This window comes from Engystomops pustulosus, chromosome 6 (assembly GCF_040894005.1).
Source record: "Engystomops pustulosus chromosome 6, aEngPut4.maternal, whole genome shotgun sequence".
NCBI classification, from domain to species: Eukaryota; Metazoa; Chordata; class Amphibia; order Anura; family Leptodactylidae; genus Engystomops; species Engystomops pustulosus.
In genome coordinates, this window is record NC_092416.1 from 149,339,391 (window position 1) to 149,351,273 (window position 11,883).

The window sequence follows — 11,883 nt, forward strand, 5'->3', positions numbered from 1 at the left end:
GGAACCTATTTTGAATGTAACCCAGGGACGGCCTGTATAGTAAATGTGAAGATCTTAATAGGCATCTTTGAAATTAAAGGGTTCAACTGTATTTATTTTGTAGGGACTCTGTCAATAATGCTATTGCTAATATTGCTATTACACTTGTGTTGCAGATCACGTCAGAGTGTGATCAGGGTGCGATCAGGGTTTGGTCAGTGAAAAACGGACATTTTTCATCAGCGTTCAATCAGTTTTCAATCAGAGTTTTACAGTGTCTCATTTTCACGCATGTTTTTTGGTGTTTCCAATGCATTTTCAATGTGTTTTTCACACGCAGAAAATGCACGTGAAAAGGACTCAGGACTGAGCTCTATCTTTTCTATGGCAATTGATCAGAAAAACCCATTGCACTTGCATTGGACTTACATGTGTGGAAAGGTGAAGGCTATGCTCAGCTATTTCCGTTGCTCCATCAATTCGGGGGGAAATTCTTGTGATAAGAATAACAATTGTGGATAAGGGATAACATATCATAATAAGGATAACAATCAAACTTGGTAAAAATCTTTTAAGGGGTTTCACCAAAAATGATTATAGAAGGCCTATCCACAGGACGTCTCATTGGAAGGAGTCCATAACCCTACTCCTTCCCTGATGAGCTGTTTGGCACAGAGGACAACGCTGAATGCTTCAGGCTTCCGGCTATTTTTACAACTGGATAGGCCATCAAAGAAAAATTTGTAGTTTTCTCAGTTTTAAGTTCCAATTTTTTTCTTTTTTAACAGTTATTTATGTTGTTGCCGTATATCTCAGGATAAACATGGTCAGTTCAACGTGGTAGTGGTATAAACCAAGACACTCCATGGATTGGACAGATCCTGGAAAGATGGCCTCCCAATTCTGTATAACTAAATGAAGTAAGATGATGCATGTTATACATCACTATATGTATGACTGTTGTGGTGATATATTTCATTGGCAGTTTCATTACTTTTCATACTGAAGAATATTGGGTTTGCGTGCCTAAAAGTGCATTTTATCTTGGAATCGCATCTCTATGGCGCTCATGTGTCGGAGCACAGTTTAACCAGAATTTGGCCTCCAGTCCAACACTCTCCCTCTCACATCAGGAAAGAAGTGTGTAAATTATACAGAAACAGCACATTTTGATGCATTAATACACATAAGCCTCAACATAAAGACTTACCCTATAGCAACAGGAAATGGAGTAGGGGTGTCTACAGGGAGGAGGCACATGTGTGAAATGAAAACCTGTTTGAAAGAGAGCCAAGTCAAACCAGACCTTTGCACTACTCATCAGCAGCACCAAGCAGATCCGGCCTAAGAACACACATCTGGCGCAGGAGGCTTTCACATCTGTTTTGAGGGCTTTGCATCAACATAATCAAAATGATAGGAAGCCATAATGATATAAAGCTGGGCTGAAGGTAAAAGCTTGGCACGGGCTGTGAGAAAGCGCATGGACAGTAACAGAGCTGTTCCGTGCACGTTTTTCACTCTTCCTAAACTAAAACTGACTGGTGTCCTTATAACCTTAGTGACCTCCTGCCCCATTCCCTTCACTTAGAGGTAATAACTCTTCAGTGCTGAAATCGGGTTCAAAGAAATAGAATCTATAGTCTACAACACTGATTTTGAGGTCAAATTTTTTTTTCTAATTTCATAGTTAAAAGCAGCACATTTTAAAGGGGTTTCTTGGACAAGAAATATTGATAAGATATCTGTAGGTCCAACAGCAAGCGCCCCCACAGATCAGCTGTAAGTAGCTCATGGAACAAAAGTGGAGCAGAAAGCAGTCTACTTTTTATTGGTAATGGTCAGACAGGGTTCCTGGAGCTAAGTATGAATGGGAGCTAAGCTGCAGTGACTTGGTACAGCCACTACAATGAGAATGGGACTGTCTGCTTCCTGGTTCATTCTCTGTTTAATAAGAAAGCTCTCTTGTGCATGGGGCATGTGTAAAAGAAAGAAACTACTCACTTTCCTCTTACACTCTATTACAGTGGTAGGGCCCTTTCACAGTTGTCCCTGCAATCCATGCCTTGGATCGCAGGCACACCCGTGCCCCCTCCATGGTGGTGCTGCCCCGGCCCCACTCACCTCTCCGCACTCCTGCTCCCGCCCCAGCTAGGCCAAACGGGCCACTATTTAAAGGGCCAGCGCACCGCTGATTGCCGCTGGCACTTCCGGGTTCCCCATAAAGACCGTCAGCTCCCTTCAATCCCCGCCAGATCGTTGCGATCATTAGCCCTAGAGAAAGCTCCCCTATGTGTTCCTGCATGTCTAGTCCTTGTTCCCATTTCCTGCCTTGCCTGAATTCCTGTTGTGACCTCGGACGTGACCTGTTACCTTGCATCTCTGCTGCCAGCCCTGACTATGTGCCTGTACCTGACCATGAGCCTGAACGCTGATTCTGTACCTTGACCTTGGCTGCCACCATGGGCCTAGTCACACCTGTGGAACAACCTGGTGGCACCCTGCTGCAGCTAGACCATCTGCTTTGCGGTGGGCTCTGGTGAAGACCAGGTGCCATTTAGATTCCGGTCCCAGGTGTCGGCAAGTACAATCTCCCGCGGTGGCCCAGGGTGTTCACTGACAGGCCCCCATTTCCTGTAGTTTTGATCCTGGCTGGAACGGAAGAGGTAAAGCTACCATGACCAATCACTGTCATGAGCAAACAACGTAAAACATCCACACTCGTGTCCATTACTCCAGACACAACCAGGACGAGCCACATGTTCCCGTTTTTGTGTAATACTTTTTTTTCTTCTTTAGTGGTTACTGGTTGCATTGTTGGACACATCGGGGGGGGGGGATTTATTAAGACTGTTGCATTGTGTGTCAGTCTTAGTAATCCCTGGCCCAGAAAACAACATGGCAGATTTATTATGAAGTTCAGACTCTGGTATAGCAATCGTGCGCGCCGAAATGCAATCTACACTAGAGCAATCCAGGCTTAGATTTCAGCTATAACAAATATTGTGGCACAGGCTATAGGAAATTTTTGTGTCCCACTCTGTTCAAAATAAAAAGCAGCGTATGCAGTGTAAAAATCTACAAAAAGCCACTTTCTGCCCATGTGCTTTGTGATTTTTCCATGTCTTGTACGCCAGAAAACATGGCATAATAACCCACCCCTGCCATTGTGATACCAAAAAAGCCCTTAAATATACATAACATATACACACAGTGGGGGAGATTGATCAGAAGTGTCTGACGTTAAACTGTTCTAGTTGCCCATGGCAACCAATCGGAGCGCAGCTTTAATTTTATAAACAGCTGTAAGGAAAATGAAAGCTGAGCTCTGATTGGTTGCCATGGGTAACTAAAACAGTGCTGCCCTTAGACACTTGTGATAAATCCATGGGCTTGTGCCCGCTTAGGAAGATGACTTGACAGAACCGCTTGCAGGTTTTTTTCCACTGTTTAATAAGAATACAAAAGAAAAATAATCTCTAATATCTATTTATTCATCTGGATTCTTAACCCTTTCTGGCTTTTCTACCCAACAATGACCCCAAGTTCCTCCAAATATTTACATTTCTTTCACCTGCCAGATGTGTCTAGGACGCTGCGCAGAACTTCCTGCCGGTTGCTGCTTTGTCTTATTATTTCACAAATCTCAGCCCGCGGATAAAACAAATTGCAGAAGAAAATAATTATACGAGCTTAGATAGCCATAGGTTTCTACACATCCCTGATAAAAATCATAAAAATACTCCTTAAAAATATGTTTATATAGGATAACAGGCTTATTAACACGTGATATACCATAGGGGTGGATATACCATATGTGCAACCTGCATAACTGCACAGAGGCCTAGTAGGCTAGGGATCTCATTGCTATCTAAAAAATAACTAACCATAAAAGTCATAAGGGGATACTATAATAAGATATTGGGGATCACTGGGCCCTCTGCTGTCTGTGCCTGTCCTGGTATAGGCCCTTTAAATGGGTAGTCCCACGAAGACAAGTTTCTTAAATATACTCAGGGTATATAACACATTGGGGCAGATTTACTTACCCGGCCTATTCGCAATCCAGCGGCGCGTTCTCTGCGCTGGATTCGGGTCCGGCCGGGATTTATTAAGGTAGTTCCCCCGCCGTCCACTAGGTGGCGCTGCTGCGCTGAAGAGCATCGGAACGCACTGGAATACACCGAGCCGGGCTGAGTGAAGGTAAGTGCAATTTTCGCGACACATTTTTTTTTAAAAATGCGGTGGTTTTTCCGAATCCGACGGGTTTTCGTTCGCCCACGCCCCCCGATTTCCGTTGCGTGCATGCCAGCACCGATGCGCCACAATCCGATTGCGTGCGCCAAAATCCCGGGGCAATTCAGGGGAAATCAGCGCAAATCGGAAATATTAGGGTAACACGTCGGGAAAACGCGAATCGGGCCTTTAGTAAATGACCCCCATTCTCTAATTCACTGTTAGCAACTAAAATACAGCATTTCACAGATATAAGTCCAAACTGTCTCTATCAGTCCTGGTGTACACAATTTCATTTGTCCCTGGTTTCCGACCCTGGATCTTCTGACTTTAGGGTGGGCAGCCATCTTGTCTTATGCTGTGGAGCTGAGCTGTTCCCTGCTCTCTGCCTCTAGCCCCTCCCCCGTGCATTCCAGGACAATGCACAGAGACTTCCTGCCGACAAATACATCACAGTGTGAGGAGAGCTACAGGCAGATAAGTTCTTTACCCGGGGAAGGGGGGGGGGGCACATCAAATCTGATAGGGTGTTGTGGAAGAGTAGAGATGTAATAGAGCTAACTGTGCCAATGTGTGCAATATGTATCCCATGGATCTCATCACTCATCTCTCTTTCTCATATGTTGCAAGTTCTAGTACAATGTTAAGAAGGTAAATGAAAGTACAGGCGGTCCCCTACTTAAGGACACCCGACTTACAGACAACCCATAGTTACAGACGGACCCCTCTGCCCACTGTGACCTCTGGTGAAGCTCTCTGGATGCTTTAAAATAGTCCCAGATTGCAATAATCAGCTTAAAATTGTCTGTAATGAAGCTTTATTGATAATTCTTGGTCCTATTACAGCAAAAAAATTTGAAACTCCAGTTGTCACTGGGGCAAAAAAAAAAAATTGTCGGGAACTACAATGATAAAATATACAGTTTCGACTTACATACAAATTCAACTTAAGAACAAATCTACAGTCCCTATCTTGTACGTAACCCGGGGACTGCCTGTACCCTGATAATCTAACCACACTGTCAGCAAACAGCACTAGAAGGATCATGGAGTATCTGCTTAGAGAGGCCTCACCCAAGCCCTGGAATATTACACTGACCATCACTGAGTGATAGGAGCTAAAACAGCAATAAAGTAAGCAGTAAAGTAAGGGGTTAAAAATTATCTTTATCGTGTAAACATCACTAGGGGATTGAAATTTAAGAGCGCAAAGATCCAGCAGGGGGCAAAGGAAAATGCAGTCTATTTATCAGGGTAGGCGACCAACAGCATCAATTAGCGGTGCGCTGGCCCTTTAAATCTCACAGAGCCACAGGAGACGACGCTGGAGAGAGGAGAGGTGAGTGTCACCGTGGCCTAGCTGCTGGGGCACAGAGAGGCACACGGGTGCGCCTGCGACCCGATACATGGGTCGCAGGAGCACCAGTGACACACAGTTATGGGGGGCAGGAAAATGGGTAACTGCAATCCCCCTGGAAGGTCCTATACAGAATGTAAGGTAGGATCGTACTGCTGATTCAGCCATCATGATTAAAATATCATATCCCTCAGTAACAGGTTTTAGTGAATTCATATTGATTCCATCAAGTTTCTTACTTGAATGACATAGTTAGACATTAAACTATTTTATATAACAATTGTAATAACACAGCAGTAGATTGGGGCTATGAGATGAGTGACAAAGCGCTGACCCATCTATATCCTGCTGTTGTGTCAGCAATAGGTGGGAAAAGAGGATTCAACAAACGCTTATACAGTATTCACATGCAGCAGGAATGGAAACAGGAAGCTTGTAACTCAGCATCTGTTTGACCTACCCACTGCGACCATCACAACATCCACCTGTAGCACCTCAATGCTGAGCTTCAGCTTCCTGACCTCAGGTTACTACCTTTTACTACTTGGAATTGAAGTTTGGTTTTCTTAGGGTTTCGTAGTGACAGCACCCATCTTAATGGGGGATTATTATGTAATACACATGTCAAACAAGATCTGCCACCTTATTTTATGTGGACCATCAGGTCTGCAGCACACAGCAGCCATTGCCAGATCTTCATTTGAGCTTCTGCTCTAGGTATTATATATATAGCAGTGTTAGGGATGTTTATGCAGGGCCCCAACAGCCCTCTTGACTTTTGTAAGGTGAGTCCTAATTAACCCATGATTGAACATAAAGACCAAGACATACGTCAAGATCTTCCTCTCTTTAATAATCAAAATGCATAATATATAACAGACAGAAGAATCATCAAAGGGGTGTGAATAGTATACTGCAAAGCTATTGGTCATCAGCACATTCTGGGAAAAACAATTAATTAATTGTGCTCAGTTCTCAGAGACCTTGTACACAGATATTGTTTATACTAGTTTGCTGAGAAGGAGATGATAAGTGGCTCCAGAATCACAATATTATGCAGCTTCGTGGACAGACTGGCTTCTCATTAAATGTCACAGGGTATTAGCTGACAGGCAAGCAAACAGGTTGCATAAAATGAAGTTTGAATCATGACATTAACTTGACAATGGTCAGGGAACATGGCCGCTGTATCTAAGATGGCGGACAGTAGTCAAGATGGCGTCCGAAACCAGTGCGACCTCCTTAACAAGCAGACATGCTGTTTTTACAATTCAGCTACTCTCCCCTATATTTTGAGTACGATGGCCAATGTTGGAGGAGGTTAGTTGGGTGTAAGGTGTGCTGGGGATAAGAAGATTTGATGAAAGTTTGGGAGGGAGTAGTACTACTGTAGTGGAAACATGGGAGCTCTACCTGGCTTAGAAGAGGATGTTACTGACACGACTGGAAGGACTAAAGAGAGGAACGTTATAATTCTATAGTGCTGCATGCATCATCGGCCCTTTGAAGGTACCAATAGGACTCATGTGGCCCTTGGCAAGATTGAGTTTGACGCCTCATCAACAGGTTCCAGACTAGCTACATGGCGTCTTCTGCTTCCAACATCTCAATCCTCAATCGTTACTGTTACAAAATTAAACAATTCTTGGATCACAACTGAGATATTTCAAGTTCAAATTTGCATATCACATATTGTAGTATAGTGTACAGTAGTTGATATGTACGTTTGTTAACCTGCTCTATCTTCAGCTGATTTCCATAGGGAGCGAGTAATGGACATTGTAACAGGGGGAGATTTATCACAAGTGTCTGAGGTAAAACTGGTCTAGTGACCCATGGAAACCAATCAGAGCTCAACTTTAATTTTATAAACAGCTGAGGTAAAATGAAAACAGAGCTCGGATTGGTTGCCATGGACAACTAGAGAAGGTCTGCACTCCTACTTCTGATAAATCTCCTCCTGTGCCTTGGTGTATTAGATGCTCCTACTGCAGCCAGTTGTTTTACAGCCAGAAAGACAGTAAGGGGAAGAAAGTGGGGCATTGCTAATCTCCCTCTTTATATACTTCTTAGTTGTAAGTAGTAAGTGCTAGGACAGTTATCAACCACTTAGGGATTACCTGGCATACATAAATAGATCTATACAGTGGTGAAAAGTAGTATTTTGAACACTGACAATTTTGCAACCTTTCCCACCTACACCAAAATGGAGAAGTTTTAGCTTTTATTGTAGGTACTATTTAACTGTAAGAGACAGAATCTAGAAAATTACATTTGCAACGTCCCTGCCAATGCACATGGCAGAGGAATTGCGAATAAGCCCTTTTCCTATACAATACATATAGAGGTAATGGTGCAGCGGTAGATTCTGCCTGGATAGGCAAGGGTTAAAGCAATGTTATGTCATCATCCAATGATGTTCCACTGTTTGTAACTGGAGTGTGATTGGAGGAGGAGACCACCTGACAAGGGAGGAACTAAACCCTTAGTCAGGGGAGGAGTTAGTCAGAGCAGAGAGAGAATTCTGGAAATGTTAGAGAGAGCAGTTCTCTCAGGCCCAGCTCTCACCACAGTAGAAGCTACTAGGCCTCAGCTCATCAACCTGACACAGAGTGAGACTGAACCATAAACAGGACAAAGCTGCAGCTTCCAGGATTGGACACAGCTACATCCCAGCCTGCCCCTGCATCCAGGCTGGTGAGACAACTCCTGAGGTTCCTCTCCACAATCACTCCAGTACTGCACTTGTACAGAATCGTTTGGCGTGTTGTTACCGTTGGTTGAACAAAGAACTGTAAGTTACTTTTATGCACAACATTGCCTCCGTCTGGTCCCTGCTAAGGCTGTATCACCACCAAAGGCGCCCCATCTATCTACCAGGGACACACACTACAGACTCTAAGGGCTGCCCCAGGGAGAACCAGTACCGCAGCCTCTCCATCTACATTATTTCTTGCCAACACCACCTGCTGGAGACCTGCCAGGCTGTAGGACAGCCCTCCGGTCCCCATACCAAGCACCGTGACACTAGCGTGCCTAGGCCGCAACCGCCAGCCACTCCGGTATTCTGGGCCCCGGCTGCCTCCAGGCCCCAAGAGAAGGCTAGGCCCCGTTGGGGGATGTTGCACATTGTATGATTTGTAAAGAATGAATTAGCATTTTACTGCATGAAATAAGTATTTTATCACCTAACAACCAAGAATGCTGTCTGGCTCTCAGATCTGTTTTTCTTTATGAAGCTTCTCCTACTCTAATAAGGCAACAACTGTCGGCACAATTATTAGATATTGGAAGAAACATGAGATGACTGGCAGTCTTCCTCGGTCTGGAGCTCCATGCAAGATTTTATCTTGTGGGGTAAGGATGATTCTGACAACAGTAATGAATCGACCCAGAACTAAACGGGAGAAGCAACTGTGACCACAGTCTCAAAAAATTACCTCATTACGCCATCAGGAATTAAAATCATGCAGGGCACGTAAGTCCCCCCAGTCCAGGCCTGCTTGAAGCTTCCCACTGACCATCTGGATGATCCAGAGGAGGTATGGGAGAAGGTAGCATGGTCAGGTGAGACCAAAATAGAAGTATTTGGTATCAAATCTGCAACATCCTTTTTTGTGGGCCTGGAGACATCCGGGGCCCAAAATACTGGAGTGGCTGGCTAGTGTGGCCTTGGGCAACCTGTGGTCACAGTGCTTGGTATGGGGACCGGAGGGGTGCCCTACAGCCTGGCAGCTCTCCAGCAGGTGGTGTGTGCAAGTAATAAGGAGGGAGAGGCTGATGCAATGGTTTCTCCCTGGGGCAACCGCTGAGCATCTGTAGCATGAGTCCCTGGGTAATGGATGGGAAAGCCCGTGGTGGTAAGCAGCTGTATCCAGGGATCAGACGGAGGCAACGTTGCGAAAATCAATTTACAGTTCTTTATTGAACAGCAGACAGCAGCAGTAGATGGCTCTTCCAGCATGACATAGACCTGAAACACTTGGCTTCTACACATTTTCCTCATTTTATGAGCATTTTATGTTCATTACTGCCTTTTACAACAGAATGAAAAAAGAAAATAAAGGTTAAATAGACCTCAAAATGGTACTACGGGTTCTCTTTCAAAACATATGATATATGGCAATTTAACAATAACTTTTTTTTTAAAAGTTAACAATAACATTTCCTTGTAAAACTGAAGTTTCCATCTGACTTTCAGCTCTCCAGCTCTCCAGCTCTCTTCTCTCTGTGGCAGGTCGTAAGTTTGTAAGAGGAGTCGGATGTCGACTATCAGCGTTGACAGTCCATAAAAACAAAGAAGTGGTTTTACTCAGTGCAGGAAGAGATATAGGCAGCAGCAGGGAGAATATAGACATAAGATAAAGACTTTAAAATTGAGCCATATTCCTCCTGTATAGTAAATGGATGAATGTAGCGTATCTTTAGCAACAAACAAGCTAGATTTTTTACTATATAGCATAAGAAGGCCATTAATAGAGGTTTTATACTCTGAAGACACATTAGAGGGTGGGGTTAGGGACATGATTATAGGTGTGGCATAGGCCTTAAGTAAGTTGAGACATAGCAAAATCAGTTTGAATGTCAGATCAAGCTTGTGGGGATTATTTACTAAGGGTCACGGATCACACTTTCATCAGACTTTGCACTTTCTTCGGGTTTTGGACATCTTTGACAGGTATTTAAAAGATGTCTGCGCTGGGATTGTGTCGCAGGAAATCGTTTTTTGGCGCAGCTGCGCTGGCTTCCATGCGACACAAATTAGGGGGCATGCTGTTGGACTATCTGACCAATTTGGACTGAGCGCAGGATTTAACTTTCAGATTGTGTCACAAGACAATGCACTTACATGCACCAGGGAGAAGAAGGTGAACTCTATCGGACCTCAGTGGGGAAGCGACACATGCAGGATATCGGGGACATGATCTTAGTGAATCGCTGCAAAGAGCATTATTGTCAGACAATGCACTTTCTGTGAACTCCGCAGATGGGTAAGTAAATCTGCCCCTATGTCTTCAACACTAACCAAAGTAGGTTAAGCTTCGATTCTATACAGACACAGTGGGGTCATTTACTAAGGGCCCGATTCGCGTTTTTGTGACAGGTTAACCGTTTTGCGCCGATTTTCCCTGAATTGCCCCGGGGATCGGATTGTGGCACATCGGCGACGGCATGCACGCAACGGAAATGGGGGGCGTGGCCGTAAAATAACCCGACGGATTCGGAAAAAACGCCGCATTTAAAAAAAAAAGTGTCATTTGACACGCGCTTACCTTCACCCAGGATGGCTCGGTGAAATTCAGTACAATCCGACGGTCTTCAGCGCAGCAGCAACACCTGGTGGACGTCGGAGGAACTGCCTTAGTGAATCCCGGCCGGACCCGAATCCACCGCAGAGAACGCGCCACTGGATCGCGAATGGACCGGGTAAGTAAATCTGCCCCAGTAAGGTGCAGCTCAGGCTGGGTTCACATCGTTTTATGTGTAGGTTCAGGGAACATGTTGGGAATGCTCCTGATACTCTTACATATAGTGGCAGACAGAGGTATAGTTTTGACCCTGTCTCCATCTGACCACTATATGTCAGGCAAGATGGACAAAGTAAGCTACATATGTGCTCAGCGGAGACAATAGAAGGCTACAGGGATTGGATGCATCCCTCCCCCAGCCTCGCCGAGCTTCAGCAGCAGCCAATCACCGGCTGGTGCTTATGTACACTCCTCCCACCTAATTCAGGGGGAAGGGAAGTCCCCGCGCGACATATCCCACTGCGTTAGCTTATACAGTGGGATGTGTTTGTACCATACTTTGTGAGGACATATCATAATCCCTCTGATATATCCTTACATCATTTGGCACAAAAAAGCGATATGAACCCAGCCTCATGTGTATGCGCTATACACACAGATAGCACATGGATACAGAAAATATGTCCGTCTAAATAAAGGTCTGTGACATTTCCCAAAAATGAATGAAATGGACTTTACTAAAATCTGACCAGTTCTGTATTCTGTAGAACTGGTTCGGAGTTCTGAAGATCCTCTTTAATTGATAGAGCATGTATTAACCAACAACCGTTTGCTGGTGCAGTTTTTCTAGGAAGCGGGCCTAATGTGCAATAAACAATTTTGGCATTTCTTCAAAACACTCATGTACTTTTTATGTAACAGAGTCCAGATGTTATATTGGTACCATGTGAATGCCATTTTATGTTCATAAGACAAGACCAAGTTTTCAAAAGTGATATCCCCAGCAAAGATGCGTGTGTATATTTACATATTAACCCATAGCTTCAGCGGTAAGATGTTGTA